This window comes from Oenanthe melanoleuca, chromosome 21 (genome assembly GCF_029582105.1).
Source record: "Oenanthe melanoleuca isolate GR-GAL-2019-014 chromosome 21, OMel1.0, whole genome shotgun sequence".
Taxonomy (NCBI): domain Eukaryota; kingdom Metazoa; phylum Chordata; class Aves; order Passeriformes; family Muscicapidae; genus Oenanthe; species Oenanthe melanoleuca.
The window spans coordinates 5,219,983-5,238,964 of NC_079354.1; the positions used below are offsets into that span (position 1 = coordinate 5,219,983).

Sequence of the window (18,982 nt, forward strand, 5' to 3'; positions counted from 1 at the left end):
GGAGCGCGCGGGAGCGCGGGCGGGAGGCGGGAAGCGCGCGCCCGCCGCCAGCGTAAGGGGCCGAAGGGCGTTGCCCGCGCGGGAGCGCGCGCAGCGAGGCTCACGGGAGCGCGCACCGCCCGCCCTCCCTCCCGGCCGCGCTGGGCGGGTGCCCGGTGGAGGCGGCGGAGCCTCCGGTGAGGCTCGCGGCGGCCGGGGCTGTGCGGGGCCAGGGCGGGGCGGCGGAGCCTCCGGTGAGGGGCGGCGGGGAGCGGCGGGGCTGCGCGGGCCGGGCCGGGGCGGGGTGGGAGCCGAGCCGGGGTTTCCCGGGCGGGCAGCACGGGCGGGGCGGAGGGAGGAGGGGAGGGAGGTTCGCCGCGCCCAGGCTGCCGCTGCCCGATGGCTGCGGGGAGCTGAGCGGGCTGAGGAGGAGTCGAGACCCAGCGACACCCCCTCCCCCGCGGATCCCTCCTTCCCGCTCGGCTCTGCCGCCTTCCCCGGGACCCGCCGGGCGCAGCGCGGGCGGCTCCCCCGCTCCTCCTCCGCCGCCTCCTCCTCCTCCTCCGCCCCCCTTCCCTCCCCAGGCCGGCGGGACGCGGGCAGGACCGCGGGCGGCGGACGGACCGGCCCGGTTCATGAGCAGCGGCCGGGAGGGCAGGTAACCGTGTGAGGGGGTGCGGGGAGGGCGGGGGTCCCTCAGGACGCGTTTCCCGCCCGCCGAGCCCCGGCCGGCCCCACCCCGGGGCCATCTTCCCTCGGCTCCCCCTCAGCCCCGCTCCTTCCCCTCCCCCGCGCTTCCTCCTCCTGCCGCACTTCTCCTTTCCCTCTCCTTTCCTCCGCTGTCCTCCCCTTCCGCCGCCGCACCGGGGGCCCCCCCCCGGGCCGCCGCCTCCTCATCGCCCCCGTTCTCGGCGACCCTCGGTATGGCGGGGTTGGAAATAGTCCCCCTCCCCCGCGCTTCCCACCTCCTCGGGGCTCCAGCTTCCCCTAAAAAAGAAGTGTGTTTGTAGCTGGAGGAGGAGGGGAAAAAGGTGGGGGTGGGACTGATTCCCTCTCGAAGGCTTCCAGGCGAAAAGGGAGGAGACCTCGGATCTTGCGGGGTTCCATTTTTAATTATAATTACGCTGTAGTGGTCTCTGCTAGACGGTTTTGGGGTCTTGTCTTAAGCCACAAAAGGCGAGTTTCCCCAGCGATCCAGCCGGCAGAGGGAATATTTGGAGAGAGATTCAAGGGAGGGGAAAAAAAAAAAAAAAAAAAGCAATGGTGTGGCTGCTGTAATGGTGGAAAACTGATTAAGAGGAGCCGGGGGTGAGACAAACAGGGTAAGGCTGCTTCCAGCACCGCCAGCCAGCCGAGGGCTCGCAGATGGGGCTCATGCTGGGTGTGCTGGGCGAGGGAGGGGTAGGGAAGGTTTTGTTCTCGTTAGAACCGGAACCGAGGATGGATTCAAACCGCATTTTTGTTCCCTCATGTATTACGGTGCTGCATATTTTTGTGTGCCCGTAGCAGCGATAACGAAGATCATGGAGGGTGTTTGCTACAATAGAAAGATGGAGTTTTTTCTCCTTGGAAATGTTGTTTAAAATATTGTTTCAATTCCCGGCTTTTTATCGAAAGGATTTCAGCATTATTATTATTATCATTTTTTAATCTATGCAAAGGATATTGAACGTGTAGGATTTTTAATCCTACAGCTTTGTAGGGAACGAAGATGTGTAAAGCCTTGCATGTAAATATGAAAGAGGTGAGGCGTTTTATTAACAAAAAAATCTTGTCCAGAAGAAAATCAGGATGATGTAGAGGTTGTTGTAAGATGTCAATTTATCATTCCTGAAGATGAACTGAAATTTTAACGAATGTGATATTTCATTATTCTCTAACAAAGTCATGGCTGGGACTCGTTTTAAACCAGGCATCCTTTCTAGGATGTGCCGACTGCCACGTTATTATGTATTGTCTCCAGAGGAGGAAATAGGAGGAAAGCACTGTAAATGTAAGGCTTAAGTGATTATTGAAACAGCTTTTGAGAATAGTTGGCTCAACTTGGAGAGGTGATTTAAGACTAAAAAATTAAACATTTTGCTGCTGTAGGATAGCTGCACCTAATCGTGGGAGATTTATCCCATATTTTAAGCTGATCTGGACACGAGGATGTGAATCAAGGCAAAATGCTGTCGATGTGTATGTGAAATACGTGTGAGGAAACGAAGATGATATGTTAATACCTCAATCCGTCCCTAAATGCGATAGATCCGAGTTTATTTCTCTCCCTTGTGTGCTTGAGGAGAGGAGAAGGAGAAGGGGTGATAATAGTGTGGTTGTTTTGGTGGCTGCAGATTAGCCAGGGTGTCTGTTTGATTTTCTTTTTGCTGTGAATGAATGGATCTCTCTGTGCCTGGGCCCAGTAGCTGCAACAAGATGGCGTTTGCAGCAAGGCAGCTCTCATTTTTCAACTCCTCCTCACCCCAGCTTTGCCAAACTAGATCTTATTTCGTAATTGTGCTTTAGATTTACTTTCTCGTTCTCTTTGCTTTCTTCTCTTCTGGGGTGGGGGTAGGAGGAGCATTTGGAAGATTGTTGCGAGAAATCTGTTGGTTTTTTTTTTTTTAATTTTTGTGAGCTCCACCAGATAGGAACTAGGTGGGAGGAGTAAATAGTTTTATTGAAATATTCACATAGGCTCTTAAATGAATAAAGGAGTGACACAATTTTAATTTTTACCTTGCCGTGTCTGCTTAATACCACCAGAATGTTCCTGGCTTTTATTAAGCCTGTTGATAAAAAACAGTTTTTAAAGAGAGAGCACAGGTATATAAAGGCTGCTGGGCCGTGGGTCTCTGCTGGCCAGGTAATCTCAGATCAGAGCCTGTGCAGACAGGTGTCTGTCTGTGACACAAAGGAGTCTCCTGTCTGCTTCAGAACACTCCCAATTTGTGAAGGGTTTAAGGCTGCTGCTGACCCAGAATTACTGCCATCCTCTGGATAACTGTTCTTTTAATGGGCAGGAATAAGAAAGGCTTGGGGGATGTGAAACAGCCCTGTGTCTGAGTAGTCTGCTTCAGAACGACATTACAAATTTCTAAAGCCTTTTATGTGTGGTTTTTAGTACCTTTTAAGAAAAATGGACTTTTGGTTTGTAACTCCTGTGATATTTCACTATCGTGCTAAACTCCTTAACTTTTGTAGCCTAAATAAAATAGCCTGGTAAATATTTGATATACTGGACTCAGGCTTAAAACAATATACTATCCAGCAAGAAAAATAAGAAATGCTTGTTATGTCTCCTGTATTCAAGTGACCTCCAAACCTTTGATAATATCAAACATTTTAGTACTGTTTATCTATTACTTAATGTATAATCAGTTGTTTGTTAGTTTATTGTAGTAACCCAGCTGTAGCTCATGCAGAAGGAAGCTGGGAAGCAGCAGAGCTGATTTTCAGTTGAGGCTTGCAGCACTGATTATTTTTTTTTTTTTTTTTAATTAAAAAAAAAAGCTGAAATTAGCTGAATGCATTTTACTTCTCTTTTGTTTCAAGAACATTTTTTTTAAACTTAAGAATACTGTCCAATAAGCTGTTAGTTCCAGTTGATGTTCATGTCCTGTTAAACCTGAAATTACTTGTGCAATTTTTTTGTTACTACTACTTTGGCCTTTTAGTACAGGATCAGAAAGGAGCAGTGAGATTCTCTTTTGGAGTAAGAAGTGAGATTCTCTTTTGGGTAAGATAAATTACATTTATCCTTGTTGAGTCCTTGCAGCTGCTAAGTCAGTACGTAGCAGGCATCCTAGCATGAAATCTTTGACAACATGGTAAATTAAAATTCCACAGGAAATCTTAGCAGAACAATTTTTTAAATCACCTCCGTGCCTCATGGAAATGTGGAGATGCTGTATTTGGACTTAATGGGAATTCTTGTGTAAGTAATCAATGAAGTTCTGTATAATCAGGGAGTGGATAGAATTTTGTGTAGCATTATTCTTAATATCATCCCAGCAGAAACTCTCCACAGCTGTTAAAAATTTTAATACTTGAACCATTAAACTAGTTTACTTAGAATAAGAAAATCCTTCAACTAACGCAATTTCAAGGCCCTTTAATTATAGTAGAAATATATATTGTGTTTGTAGGATGCCTTTTCCTGAAATGAAGCAAGATGTTGGCTGCTCTGTGTAACTTCCTGGTGCCTTGGAGGCTTCGATTTGGTCATGTGGAAAACAACTAAACTGCTTCTTCTTAAATAGTAACTTAGTTATGATTTCTCAATCCCTGTGAAACCAGATGCCAATTCATCTGAAACTTTTGTTGTTTTTGTAGATTCCTACCAGGCCTGGAGCTGTGGTTGGGGATGTTAAGCAAGTGTTGGGTTCAGCTGGTTTTGTAGTTACTGCAATAAAAGATTGGAGTTGTTTGCACTCTGTGAAACCAGCGGTAGATTTGTCTCCTCCACGCAGGGCTCAGCTCATGTTCTAGGCACTGAATTGGATTAAATTCTTACTGTCCATGGATTTTGGCTCTCAGCATTAGTGGATTGGTAATTGATATTCTCAATTTTAATATCCAGTTTTAGCCATATGGTACACCGTATTGTCTCAGCAATTGCATTCAGCGCTGCTTTGTTAGGAGCCAGTTGAAATGGGAAATTTGGCATTCCAGTTGTTGAATTACCCTTAGGTGAGTTGTCCTTGGAGTCTCTAATGCCTGTGGTCATGGCAGAATTTTAGATGGAGTCTTTTTTTTTTTTTTTTTTTTTTTTTTTTACAGGATTTTACTGGTTATGTGGCAAAAAAAAAATAACCTTGAAAGCAGCTTGCTTGCATTAATGAAATGTTTCTTAAGCATGTGACTGAAGATAAAGTGGGCATTTTTTGAAGGGAGTCTCTTAGTTGCTTCAAGTGCAGACTGAAAATGAAAAGAATACATACTCCATTCAAAATGTTTTTTTTCTCCCTACTGATAAAGTTGGAGCTAGTATTAGCCAAGGTCATGATAAAAAACAAAAATACCCCCAAGCCCCTATGTTTCTATTTAACATAGTGTCTCAATTTATTATTTCTTCACAGGGTGTCCAGTGTGCTGGGGATTTTGTGAGTGTGGATTTGTTTTTCACCAAACAGAAATATATGCAGAATCCATAGATACTTGAGCCAACTGGTAGTTGAGCAGAACATTAAGAGGTTTTTAAAAGCTTTGAGCTGGCTATGAGCAGTACCTTTACTTGAGATGCCAAAATAATCAACATAAATTACTGTGAAAGGCTTCCTAGTACAAAGATATGGACACTTCAATATAAGTTTTGAGGCAGAATACTGCATTTTTATTAAAATAGTAGAGGATTTCTGAGTAGAGAGAAAGGAGATGGTTAGCCTTGGAATAGAAATACACACTTAAAAATAATTTTGTGAACATAAAAGTCAGATCTTCTTGGCCCCTTTTTTTAACAGCTGGCATTCTAAAATGAGTTATTTGCAATTAATATCTTGTAAGAGTATTAATTTATATTAAATATAAATGAATTAATGTATGAATGCATTAATACTTGTCCACTGCATTTATTGGAGTGGTGTAGAATATGTTAGGATTTGTTAGTGTGTTAAAATACAATGGAATATTTCTGCCTGTCTGGAGGGTTTGAGTGTACTGGTTACAGGGGGTGATGTTTGCCTTGCCCAGTGTATTCTTAGAAATGCAGGAATTTTCTGTCTTGAACCCAGCTAGGGAGTAATGACAATATTCTTGGTGCCATCTGGAAGAAGCCAAGATGTGTTGCTTGCTATGTATATCTTACTCTCCCTTTTAGTGGGGGTGCTGGAATTAGATGCCTACATGGGAATTTTTTTTATGTGTTAGCAAAAAAAAAAATACTTTTCTGGGGATGTTATGGAAGTGTAATTTGTAAGGAGCCATGGAAATAATAACTTCTAAATTCTCTCCAGGATTTTCAGTGCTGGCCTAAAGTGGCAGAAAATAAGGGTACATCCAGGTGTTACACATTGACCTGGTTATTGATATTTGGGGGTGGACACAGGAAAAGGGCTTGAGAAAGCAGTTCAAAAGCAAATGTTGAGATATTGCTGGATTTAAATCTTGTTAAAATCTGATAAAGTAACTCCAGCAGGTTTAAAATTGGAATCCTTTGGAAGGTGTTGCAGACATTTTGAAGACTTGGCTTTGAACTAATGAATATATTCCCTCTGTCACATATTCCATGGTAACTAAGAATTGTTGAAAACAAGGTTTTTATCATGAAGGGAAGACCTACAGTTATTTCTGCATTTGATGGGCCTGGAGGGTTAAAATTTGATCTTCCTGTGCTGTGTCTCTTTTGGAATCTTAATAATGGATAAGTGAAAATGAGGCTGAAGACCTGAGGAAGGTGATCTGAGGGAGCTTAAAGGAGACAAGCTGTAAGGGAGCTCTGTAATTGAAGGTGGTAAAGAGAGGCTAAATCTTGGAGTTATTTTCATAGATTGTATTTAGAACTTAACGAGGGAAAAATTAGTAGCATATAATACATTGAAGGGAAAGAGGCTGATTAAAAATCTAGTTGCCATTTTAATGGGAAATATAATTCATTTCTCTAAGTAGTTTGCCTAAAACTGCTTCATTAAAAATGAGTATATTAATTTGAGGACGTAGAATATCAGCTTGTCAAATCACTGCGATTTCTAAAGGTTCTCTGTTTAGAAGAGATAAATTCTAGATGTTATAAGGATTAATTGAATTGTGTATAGTTAAATATTTTTTCTGTGTGTTCCTACCTTGATCTGAAGGTTTGCCTACAATTTCATGCCAGTTATGTTTATAATTTTTTTTTTAAGATGAGAATATTTTTGATGTCTTCTTGAAAACTGCAGTAATGCCTGCCAGCACTCCCCAAAAAAAGAAAATATTAATTATCTGTAATTAGATAGATTAGATAATTTTTTGTAGCTTTATGTAACGTGGTCCTATATTCAAAGCTATGTATAGATTTTTGTCACTATTTTAAGCTTGTTCTTTTTTTCCCCCAGCAAAGGGAAAGAGAAAAAAAAAAAGTAAAACCAAAATACTTCTCTCTGGAAACTCAGAACTCCATCCAAACTCCTGCATGCTGTGTATGAAAGTAGGTTTAGGGAATATTTTATCAGCTCAGATATCAGTGCTGATTTGGTTCATCCTCTTTACACAATCAAACTGTGCTGGGGATGAGGGAATAAAGAAGAAATGTCAAGGCTTTCTGTATGACTTTGAGACAGGCAGCTGTGGGTGTTGGCCTTCACTGACAGGAAAGGGATGCCTTGTCTTCTGTTCCTTGTTTTGTCTTCTGTTACAGTAACCTTAATTACAGCAGCTGATGCCAGTTATTTTCTTTCTTAAAGAAAAAGAGTTTCTGCTGAACTGTTCATTCTGTACATCTCGATTTTCTTACTGCATTTCTGCTTTTTTTTTTGCCTGGCTTGGGTTAGATGCAGGGAACCATCTTAAAAGTCTTCTCAGGCACATGTGCTTTGTGTTTATCCTGCCATTTCAGGATTTTCTAAAATCTGTCAATAAATAGAGGTTATCTAAAATTACTTGCAAAACCATGAAGTTATTTGACAAGCTGAGTGGGTTTTGTTTTATTTTTGTGAAACGTTGAAATTTCCAGCACTGATCTGACAGAAGAATCCTTAATTGTGTGCCTCAAAATTGGAGTTTAATTCCATGGGAACAGAAATACACATAGCCAGTATTAATGGGGTGTTCCTCACTGTAAGGACTTTCTGACTGGCACATCTGTGCTAACATGGGATATTTTCCCAGATTTCTTTTCCTGGGGCTGACTGGGCAGGATGTTGAGCTTACAGATGTTGTTGATCACATGTCCTGTCCAGATGTGCCTTGCAAGCTTGGGGGTGTTGCTGCCCTTCTGTAATCTGTGGGAAACGTGGCTTTCTTCTGGAACTGGAGAAATTAAATCTCTTAAATCACAGAAAACACTTTGTATTCAGTCCAACTGTTTGGAGTTTTTTAGGTATTTGAGGGATTGACCAAATCAGATGAGAGAGAGGAGGTGGCTCAAAGCTCCAAGGTAAAAACCTTACAGAAGATGATTTTTTTTTGTTGATGCTGAGATCTTAAAAATCCATGTTTGGTTATCTTCAGAAGCAAAATTTGTAAGGCCAGGCAGAAATGTTCACTCTGTCGACAGCACTGATCAGAAATCCCTGAACTTATTTCTTAGTTTGAAATGTGTGTAATACTGATATTTTCTAGTAAGATCTTTGTGGTGAAACCCAGTGCAGAAAATCTGGTTTAGTCATAGGTGTGAAGTTCTGTCCTGTTAACCTTTACCTAAATTACATTTGAGCTGATACATCTTGGTTAACACCAAGTGGGTCAAGGTATGTGTTGAATGTTACAATGCTTGAATCTCAAAATAAAAAAGTAAACTTATGTTTCAGTATCTAAAACATTTTAAAAAAAGTTATAACTGTATAGTACAAAACTTGCTACATTTTGTTTCCAGTAAATGATGTAACAGAGCTAAACAGAGCAGGCCTAGGCCTGCCTCAAGATGCTGAGAAGAAATCTGTTTATGATCCTCTTGCATTTTATCATTTTGGCTCCCAGAACTCTGGGGAGTTTTGTTGTTTTTCAGATAGCCTAACAAACGTGTTGGGAGGTTGGTGTGGTAATTTTCTCCATTTGTCTAGAAAAACAAAGTAGATGTGATAGTCTGCTGAAACCTTTGGTGCTTGAAATAAGCTGATACTGTACTAATTAAGGAGCTGTCTTTGTTGGAACATACGTTTGCTCTTGCTGCTGCAGGTTCTCTGGGAAGTGGCAGGGCTCTGAAGATAGGCTGCTGTCTGTGTAACAAAGGTGGTGTCTGTACAAAGATCAGCAGCGGGCTGCTTGATGCTCGTGGCAGTTTGATTGTGCTGCAGGTTACCAAGAACTGCATGTCACTGCAGCTGTCAGATATTATCTGGCCACTGCCTGAGAACTCACTGTGCAAGTTCCTTGCTGAAAATGCCATGTAGTACTCCCAGAAAATGGGACTGGGCAGGAACCATGTAACAAATTGAAATCTTGACAAAGTAGTGGGGTCTTCAGTAGGTGCCTGAGGTGTTGGGGGGTGAGTTTCTGTGTCTAGAAACTCAAATTATGGACACTTTGGACAGTGAGATCAAATTGATTGGTTTGACTTAAATTTTTCCTTTCTTCTGAGCATGGACAGTAGATGAGGTGTCAGTGTTTCAGGAAGTTTTGAAGTTCAGCATTTCAGGAAGTGCTGTGGTTTATCCTGGAGCTGCTCACTGCTGCTCTGGGCTGGGGGAGCCTGTGCAGAACTGGCTCTGGGGCTGGGAGCTCTGGGCACAGCAGTTCCAGCTGGGAGCACTCAGCAGCTCCAAACAAGCACCCAGGGCTCATCCAGAGGGGCTGTGCTGGGGCTCCAGGGGCAGGACAGACCCTCAGGAGCTCCAGGGCTCAACCAACCTCCCTGTCTGCTGGTTTGGCATTCTTTTTCCATGGAGTAGGTGGGATTGTCTTCTGATGTTTTCAGTTTTGTCATTCTCAGTAAATTCACTATTACTGTTTTTATCGTGTTTTCATCTATATTTTGATCACCTAACAAGATAGATACCATATCCAGGAATGCAACTGGTATTTAAAGATTAATGCCAGAAATTTTCAGGGAGTTAATGCAGATCCTTTGGGAAGAGGAATGTCCAAGGGTGAAAGCTGAGTATTTCCTGCTGTACCTTTGTGCTTTGTGCTGTGATACTGGCCCTGGGCTGTGCTCTCCTATCAGCACTGAGCATTGTTGCCTTGTGTGTTCCCAAACACTTCTCTGTCTAATGGATTCAAGGTCTCCTGTGTTACTCGACTTTTCAGCCTTGCTTTTCTTTTCTTCTGTACCTTCTTTTGTACAAACAGTACATATCAAAACACAGCAATTGGGAGAAATCAATGAGCTACTCAGGGCATAAATCATTGCTATCAAAACTAATGGAGCTGCTTGCACATTGATTAAAGATGGGGCATCTTGATTTTGGGGCTAGAGAATGAGGTATAGTCTATTTTAGGTGAAAGAGAAATTCCATATTTTAATCTCTGCTGAGTATCTTATATCTGCTATATGTATGTAATATATTCTTTTGATTTTTAAGGCTTGCTGAAATGATTCTTATCTTCAGCCTGGTGCTGGAAAGCAGCTGTTTTTCATGGCATAGCTAAACTTACTCTAACAGTGCTCTGTTAATCTCTTACTGAAGATCACTGTGCTGTTTGAACACTGAATTCTTATTTCAGTGAATTAAATGTATTCTGTTTTTTAGCTGGGGCTTGGATAAAGATCTTTTACACGGTTGTAAGGAATGAATATTTTGCTTTTAGCTGATCTCTGAGGCTTTGTGCAGTCTGTGTAGCAGAGGCACAAAGGAGCAGATGGTTTGTTCCAATGTCTTAACTCCCTTATTTTTGTTGGGGCAGATGTGACAGCAGCTGTGGAGACAAGGTAGTTATCAACTCCAGTCCAGCCTGTCTTCAAGAGGGGGTTACTTTTGTTATTTCTGTTGGATTTTTCTTCTTATTTTCACTTTATAAAAGCTTAATACAGTAAAAGCTTGCTTGCTTTCTCTGAGTGGTTCTAAGGCAGAGCAGGAGGAAGAATCCCAGGTTTCTGAAGTGCTCTCTCAGGATTTGATCCTGACAGTGAAAGGTATTCTGGGTGGAACTCTTGATCCGTATGGAGAAGCACAATTGAGGTTTGATAGAATATGGACTGGAAACACAATGTGTTTCTCATTAGTGTTTCTCATTAGTGTTCTGAGGGCCTTGGTGCAGTGAGACATGGCAGCATGTGAGCTTCTCAGCCTCACATCAGGGAAATGCTTTTCAGAAGCAAAGTTGGCCATTAAAGATCACTTCAGATCTGTAAATCTCCCTTGCATCAAGAGTAGAGATGCCCCAATTTGATTGGCTCTTCCTCCTTGTTTTTTAATGGTTTTACTTTTAAGGATGTCAAAAGTAGTGTTGCTAAGTGTAGCTTTCTGGAAGTTGGTTGTATTTTTTAAAAGGGTGTAGACAGGAAGCAGTTGATTCTCCTTTGACTCAGTTGACTCTTTATTAGCTGGCATATGTAGAATGAAATGGATGATTCAGCTCCTGTTGATAAAATAGCAGAGCTAAAATTTATGGAAATACAAAATACAATAATGGGTATTTCTGCTGATTTTCTTTGCTTATGCAGGCACAGAGTCTTACTGATTTATTTTTTCGTGTTAGTATTTTTCATGTCTATTCTGCTATTTTTGTTTCTGGGTTTTTTTTTGTGTTGTAAATAAGTGATCATATAGCCCATTTCCTCCTCTAATGTAATAAATATTGTAGTGAAGATCTTTATGTACCTGCTGATGTCACTGTGATGGTAATATCTGAACCAGCACACGATTTTTAACCAGGTGAAGATCATTCCAAGACAGATGTTTTGGCAAGCAGAGCTGAGAAAAATCCCATCCAGGCTTTTGGAACCTACTTGTTCTCTTACACTTTAATCCCTGACAGGGCAGCTGATCCACTTGATGGATTTCATTGTAATCTTCAGGATTTTGGTAACAGGAGGTGCCTCTGCCAGGTTTTGCATCTCCCCATTCATTTATTTGCCTGGGAATTCAGTGCAGTGTGATCCAGTCCCATGCTGGGCTCTCCTCAGCACCTGCTGGGAAATATTTGGGGAGAGCTTGAGCAGAACATCATCCTGATAGAGTAATCCATCAATCTTTGTGAGGGCTTCTGAGCATTTTTAAATCATGGAAAATGAACTGAAGACTACTTGAAAATTGGCTTACCCAGAAGTGACTTTTAAAAGACATTATTTGGATACTTAATGGGAATATTCAATAATTAAATTTCTTAATAGGATTGCAATTTACTATAAGCATGTTCTTAAATCATGGATTAAAAACTTGTTTTGGTACCTGAATAAACATGGTTTTAATTGACTTCCATTAAAAAGAAGCAAGTATATGAATGTAGGCATGTAAAGTGTTTTCATTTGCTGTGTAATGGTTCTGTCACATTGGGACACTGTGAACTTCTCCTACAGCTGTGTACTTCCATTTCTGGCTTCCAGGAGAAAATGTTCTTTGTCTAGCTTGGATTGTGAGATACCCCAAACCTATAGATTCAGCTGATAGACATGAGAGATCACACATTTTATCAAAAGATAATATCCTGATACCGTGCCATTGCTTGGTAATACCACAGGAATATTGCAGTCTTGCTTTAATTATTAATTATTAAAGCAAGACTGCAACATTCCTGTGGTGCCCTGCTTAGGTAAACACAGATTCTGGTGGCTTTGCATATGAAGTGAAAAAATCAGTAAAAAATGGAGGTTCATGATGAAAGAGTTGAAGGAAGCACTGAGAGGTGACAGTTGAAGTCAGAAACAGCTGCTCAGTTACTTCAAGGCTCTGCAGGTAGAAGCATCTAGTAATAAATGCTTAGTCATTTCTCTGCTGGTTAATTAATAGTAATAAATTCTCTTTCAGTGCTGCCTGTGTTTTGTTTGTCAGTCTGAAGAGAGATGTCAGGTATTATGTGACAGCAAAATAGCTTGGGTTTGGATAAGGGGATACTTAAGGAAGTGACAATTTTCAGTGACTTTTTTGATAAATGTAGCTAGAAAATTATGCATAAGCAGATTCTAAGTTTTTTGTTACTCTGGTTCTGGGGGTTTTTTTCCATTCTTTTTAAATGGTAAGATCAGGAAAGAAGATAGTCAAAAATATCACCGACTAGTTAGATAAAATTGCTGAGGTTATCTATAAATGTGCTGCTCTGCTCTTCAGGAGTGCTAACTGCATAGAGATAAATTTGAATAAAACCTAGAATATTGGCTTATTGTGATTTAATAAATACAAGTTTGTTGAAAACTTACACTAAATACCAGTAATATTTGTTCTTAAAATAAGTTAACTTTCCATGCCTGCTTCTTATCAAGAAGTATAAAAATGCACTTAAATGGGAATTTCTTCGAGAGGAAGATAGAAAAGAAGAGATGTAGTTAGGAAATGTTTGGGCTTGGCTCACTAAAGTACCAAGAGTTATTAATAGTCGTGAACTACTTCAAAGATTTCTTAAGACCCTTCTTTTTTAAAAGTGTTATTTTAAGCATTTGGCTTTAGGCATCTGTTAAACTTGTAGTATCAGTTCTTTTAGTTTCTTACAGAAATTCTTTGCTGTACCTAGAGTATTGTGGTTTTGTTTGTTTTTTTTTTAAGAATGCACATGGCTTCCAGATGCATTTAGAAAGGATTAATGAAATGACCTGTTACAGTCCAGATTTTTATGCTTAAATATTACATCAGTATGATTCTTTTTTTAAATGTAGGTCATGGGATTAGCATCAGGAAATGTGAGTATTTTGGCAACACGGGATTGTGTCTGCCATGAAGGCAGCTGGAGTTTGTGCAGTGGTGGTGGCAGGAGACACAGCCCCCTTCACATCAGAGCTGTTTATTGCAGTCATGTGTCCTGCCATGATCCTAGCGTTGTTGTCTGCTTGTTTAGGCTGCTATTTTGAGAAAGTGGTAAACTGTCCAAAAGGTTGATTTTCAAGTACTTGTTAAACAGAGGGAGGGATGACTCTTTGGAAAATGGAGGCATGAAAGCAAGAGCTGATGGATCATGCATGATGAGCATTTTGGTGACTTTCAGTAGGTGTTGTGTTGTGTTACTGTGTGGTAACAACCTCTGGCATATTGAGGAATTTGAATATTGAAGTTTAACTTATGTGGTGAATTATTCATATTCTGGAGCAGTTTTGGAGGAGACAAAAATGCACTTTTCCTCTGAGACAGTGGTTCCAATTTGGGACTTTGAATGTGAGAGTGCCTTGCTGAATTTGGGTTTTGCAAGGTCTTTCAGGGTTTCCAGATTTGTTAATACTTTGTTTCTTCATTTAATTTTCTGAAATAAAAATTTAATTTTATTTTTTCTTAATAGTAGCAGCTATTTGGTGGATGGGTTTGTTCTGGGTTTTTTGTTATTTTTGTGGGGGTTTGGAGTCTCAAGTGCCAGATGGAAGCAGTGAGGCACTTGTGAGTTGCAGTTTGGTGAAGGCCACATTGGCTAGTTGGAGGCTGTTCCATGTAGGTGTGTTCTGCCTGGATTTTCCTGTTGGATGTGCTGTTCTGTGTGAATGAGGTTACAGGATGGAGGAAGGTGGCCAGAACTTTGCAAGGACCCTAGAACTGACCTTTATTCTTTAGCCAAAAATTCTCCTGTGTTCTGTGCAGCAAGGAGAGTATTTTTTATTCCTAGTGTGGTCTTGTAGATCCATCGAACTGGGTAGAAAAAGTGCAAAGTTTCTTCAGGAGGAAAGCATTTCTAAAGTTCTACTTGAAACAAAACACACAAATGCTCTACAGCTCTCATGAGTGACTCTAGAAATGCAACCTGCCATTCCTTGTTGAGCTATAGGTAACAGTGAAGCACTGATGAAATCAGGTTGTTGAGTTGCAGCTATTTTTAGCTTGTGTAATTATCATTTTACTCACACACTGCATTGAAAATGGAAATTTGTGAGCTCTCCAGCCAGCCAATGTGACTGCTGCAAGATGAGCATTAACACTGATGGACCTGTTGCTTGTTTTGTGTGTACTTCCCACTAATATATGGAAAAATGTCTACTGAGCACAGCTCAGCTTCAGCTGGGAACTTGGCAATTCTTCAGCACAAGAAGCAGCCAATACCTCCCACAGAAACATTCAGCTGTGCTGGCCTTGCACGACACAAGTGCTTTCAGGAAGTTTTTGCAGCAGTTGTACAATCTCCTGTTGTCCCTAGCAGGGTGAGCTCTTTGGCAAACCTGTTAGGAAGGTACTGCTTGCTTTTCAAAGTTTGTGTGCTTGGAAATTACAGACATGGGAGATGCTTCCCAGAAAGGAGACTTGGAATAAAGGAGGAGTTGTATCCTTTTGCTCCAGCATATTTAGATTTGTGGATTTGTAATTATTATTTGATACTTCTCCAGGTTGTAATTCAAAGCTGCCTTTGGAGGAGGAGACAGCAAAGACTTGGCTTTCTGGACTCCAGCTCTGCACTCCCCAAGGAAAGTCTGAGCTGGAATTAACTCTTGGAGGGGCACATGCAGATCCTGAAACATCCTTTGAGCTTCCAGTGCTGGAGCACTTAAATTTGATAGCTAGGACCAAGTCATTGAACTGAGGATGGGCTTTGTTTGGGAGTTTTTTTGTATACAGAACAATCCTACAAGTTTAAATTTGAGACTTAATTACTGTTGCCTGGTGGCACATTGGAATTTCATGATGCTGGCAGTGATTTGGCAAGGTGGTTTAATCTCTTGGGCATCTAGCTACTGTTGTGTGATAATAATCAACTATGCAGACTGTAAGAAATGATTTTAATAACTTGCAATTGCTGGTTCCACAGCCATTATCTCTGCCTCATAGGTGATATATTACCGTGCTGATGATGTTGGGTACCTGAGCAAGAGCATCTGCAGGCTAAATTAGGAACTGCCTGGCTCCATCCAGCCATCCCTGCTGGCTCAGGGGTGCAGAGCAGCAGAGTAACTTCACTTGGAATTACTGGTTTATCTTAACAGAATACTGAGGTTTGCTACTAGGTTTTTGGATGTTTAAGGGGTTTTTTTTGTTTGTTTTTTTCTTTCCCCTCCAGTGAAGTTATTTTAGTTTGAGTGCCTTGAATGAAACAGCCCTATGTGCCACTCTTACAGGAGGATGTGCATGTGAGACACTTTTAAGATTCACGTGGTGTAATGGTCATGAAAATCAGTTTTTCTAGTATTGGTTGAGATCCATGTTAAACTGTGTTGATAAAGCCACTCAAATACCTGTGTATACATTGATGACATCCCTCACTGAACACATCTCCAGCTTCTCCATGTTCTTACAGCAGGGACAACTGCTGGGAGTCCTGGGCAAATCTCATCCAGGGTTTGAGCCAGATCCTTGGATGCCTGGCCCCAGTTGTGCATGAATTGCTGGTGTGTTTTAAATCCTAGAATGCCTTTGCAGCAATTCAGATACTTGCCTTGGCACCTAGTCAATGTGTGTGTAAAGCAGTCTTGAGCAGGTTGGAATTAACACCCAGAATATTTCAGTTTTAAGTCTCTCACTGAATCCATAGGTCGAGAGAAAAACGTGTTTTTGTGATTAATGGCTTTGGAGGGGGTACAGTGAGTGTGATTAATCTGCTTAGGAAGTTGCTTCATTTTGGAGGGTTCTTCAGATTTCCTATGATGTTAAAATATTTCAAAATGCTTTCCATACTCTTCCAAGTCCTTTTTCTTCCTTTTCTTCCCTGCTTTTTCCAGCCTCATGAAGAAAGTTGTGGTGTCTTCTGCTGAAATCTTCTTCATATGCAGACTTGTACCTGGAATATGCTGGAGTTGAGATAAATTTTTAGGCTGGGTTGTCAGCTCAGGGTAACTGCTTCAGTATCTGTAAAGAAAAAAGGATATTGGGCTGGCAGCAGTTAGTGAGGGAAAGCTTTGCCCAGAAATGATGACACTTTTGACATTTGGAGCTCCTTTACTCTTTTTTAGCCCAAATGGCTTTGCTGTTCTTCTCTTGGAGCAGGAGGCTGTGGGCAGGTGGGGACACTGGGAACACCAGCCCTGTGTGGGGCTGGCTCACCTCCAGGTGCTTTGGTGTGATGGTTTAACCACTTGAACCATACTTTGAGTGTTCTGTGGAACTTTTTGTTCTCTGCTGTTTTTGAAACCCCAGTTTTTGGTGTCAAGGAGCTGCAGCTCTGGGCTCAGCAGGGCTGTCAGGGCAGTGTGTGGAGCTCCTTACAAGAACTCTTTGCTGAGCCAGTGCTGCGGTGCACCGAATGAACTGGCCTCTAATTTTCATGTTGCTTTTACCAGGCTACATTTTAGCTAAAAATGGAAGCTTGTGGCAATGCAGATCTTTTTTTCATGAGTAACTTGTCTGCTTTTGTCCTTAAATGAGCTCCATCTTTAAGGTAGAATTGAAAATATCTCCGTTGCCAGGACTGCGTTCTGCGATGCTTTCGGCATCTTCAAGTAGAAACTTAACCCTTTGAAAAATAAACTCAACTTTTGTGGAAAAGTTTGCTGTTATGCTTCCTTCCTCTTCTTTCAGGCTGGTTAAAGTGGCTTTTTTTTGTTTTGTTTTTGTTTTTCTTTTTTGCAGAAGGCATATGAAATCTGCAACACCTCTCCTGCATTAATGAGGGTGCAGCACAGGACAATAATGGTGTGTGTTTTGGCCTTTGCTATTGTGTATTCTGTGTGCTGTTAGTGTGCCAGCATAAATTTACTTGTTTACATTTCAGGTAATTCTTTCAGAATTTCATTAGATTTCATTATCTCTGTAGTGGGGGCAGTTTTTTTTTTCCTGTCAAGACTTCTGAAAGGTGACTGGAGTTGATCTGTTTTCAGAACTTGAAATGGTCATGTCATGTTTTTGTGTCTAGGGGGTGGAGTTCGGCCTCTACATGTGAGTTTTATGTCCCAAATGTGTTGTTCTGGCAGTAACAAACAAAACTGCTTACACTGTGATAGTTTCATAATCACAGTATTAAAATGTTTATCTATAAATGAGCTTGGGTGAGGATGATCCATGTCCTAAGTAGCTTAACCTCCATACCAGACATTGAAGTGGTTTGTAAATTCTCCAGCTAGTGGTGAACTGGAAAATCAGAAACATGCATTTGTGTGAGATTTCAGTTGTAAGTATGTGGAGTTTTAGGCTGGCTTTCTGCTTTAAGGTCATTTTGCTTCAGTACCTTCTTGCTTTGTGCTCAGAATCATCTCCCCTGTCCTGCCTCAGTGGCTTTGAACACTGAGGGGTCCCCAGACATCACCCCCAGCCCTTGTCTTGCTGTGTGGCAGAGCCACATCCACATGTTTGGGATGTAGAAGTGGTTGTCAGTGTTTCACATCTTGGGGTGAACTAAAATATTACTTTGAGCTGCCAGGAGAAAAAACTGATCCAAAATTTCTTACACTTTTCCCCTTGCTGCAAAGGCAGTTTGTTAAAGCAGAGCAGTCCAGAGTGAGTGTGTGAGTTACTGAATGTGTCAATTCTTTCTGTACTTTCTGGTATCATTAGTGATCTGAAGTTGTAACTCTTCTAGAAGAGCAGTGTGCTCTCACTTGAGCTCGTTAGTAGGAGGTTTATGTAACTTCTTCTGATAAAATAGATGTCATGATATTTAACTGTGCTTAGAAGGCAAATGTAGCTCAGGGACAGCATTGAGCAGAAATAATTCCAGTGTGTTGAAAATGCTGTTGGAGGGGTGGCTACTTTGTAGTACAGTGAAAATTGTGTGAGTGAGACTGTATTTTCTTCTTATCCTAAATTCTCTAATATCATGGACTTCTCTATCACTGGGGCAGGAGAATGATCTCAAGATTGCAAGAGTTTTTTGGGAAAAGGTCAAAATGAGCTTCTTGATACGAGCCTCTTTGGTTGTGTTACAGTTAATAGAACTGTGCCCATTTCCTTCATGAAGGCAGGCAGCTGGTCAAGTTAGCTAACAGAAATAATCTGCACTTTGATAGTAGTTTAATTTCTGTTAAATCTGTTGAGAAATTGGTGTTCTTTTGTGATAATTACATTAATTGTGGTTTTGGTGTCTTTTTTTTCCAGAATTTACATGTTTGACAGCAGAAGTTGGCTTTCTACTGTAGTGAGAGAAAATGTAAGTAGAGAAAAAAGGTGATTTTTTTTCTAGTTCTTGAGAAACATCCTATTTTTAAAAAGGGGTTAATTCAGATTTTTGGCTGTTAATCTGTGCAAGCCTAAAATACCTGTTTTCTCCTTTAGCATGTGTATTCTTGTGTCAACAGGAAGGATTTTAAAATGGCCAGGAAACCTGCTAAATAATAGATGTTAGTGCCTGCCTTCTGTCAGAGAGGGAACTGGCAAAGCAGAGGGAGACCACAGATGAAACTGTTTCATCTCAGTGGGGCAGGGAACTGTAATAAATAAAATGATGAGAATAGTCA

The 18,982-nt window shown here is 41.3% G+C and overlaps 1 protein-coding gene across 7 annotated transcripts in view; it reads left to right on the forward strand.

Annotated features, from left to right (window-relative positions):
• The first annotated feature begins 77 nt into the window (after positions 1-77).
• GNB1 (G protein subunit beta 1) overlaps positions 78-18,982 on the forward strand; it is a 34,685-nt gene continuing 15,780 nt past the window's right edge. For 2 of the 7 annotated variants that reach the window (XM_056507880.1, XM_056507881.1), the window contains exons 1-2: positions 325-637; positions 18,624-18,675. The gene's annotated coding sequence lies outside the window, so the exon portion shown is untranslated. Of the gene's footprint in view, positions 234-324; positions 638-17,162; positions 17,226-18,623; positions 18,676-18,982 lie in introns of those variants that run through there. The other 5 variants (XM_056507878.1, XM_056507877.1, XM_056507876.1 and 2 more) reach the window with 5 other exon arrangements.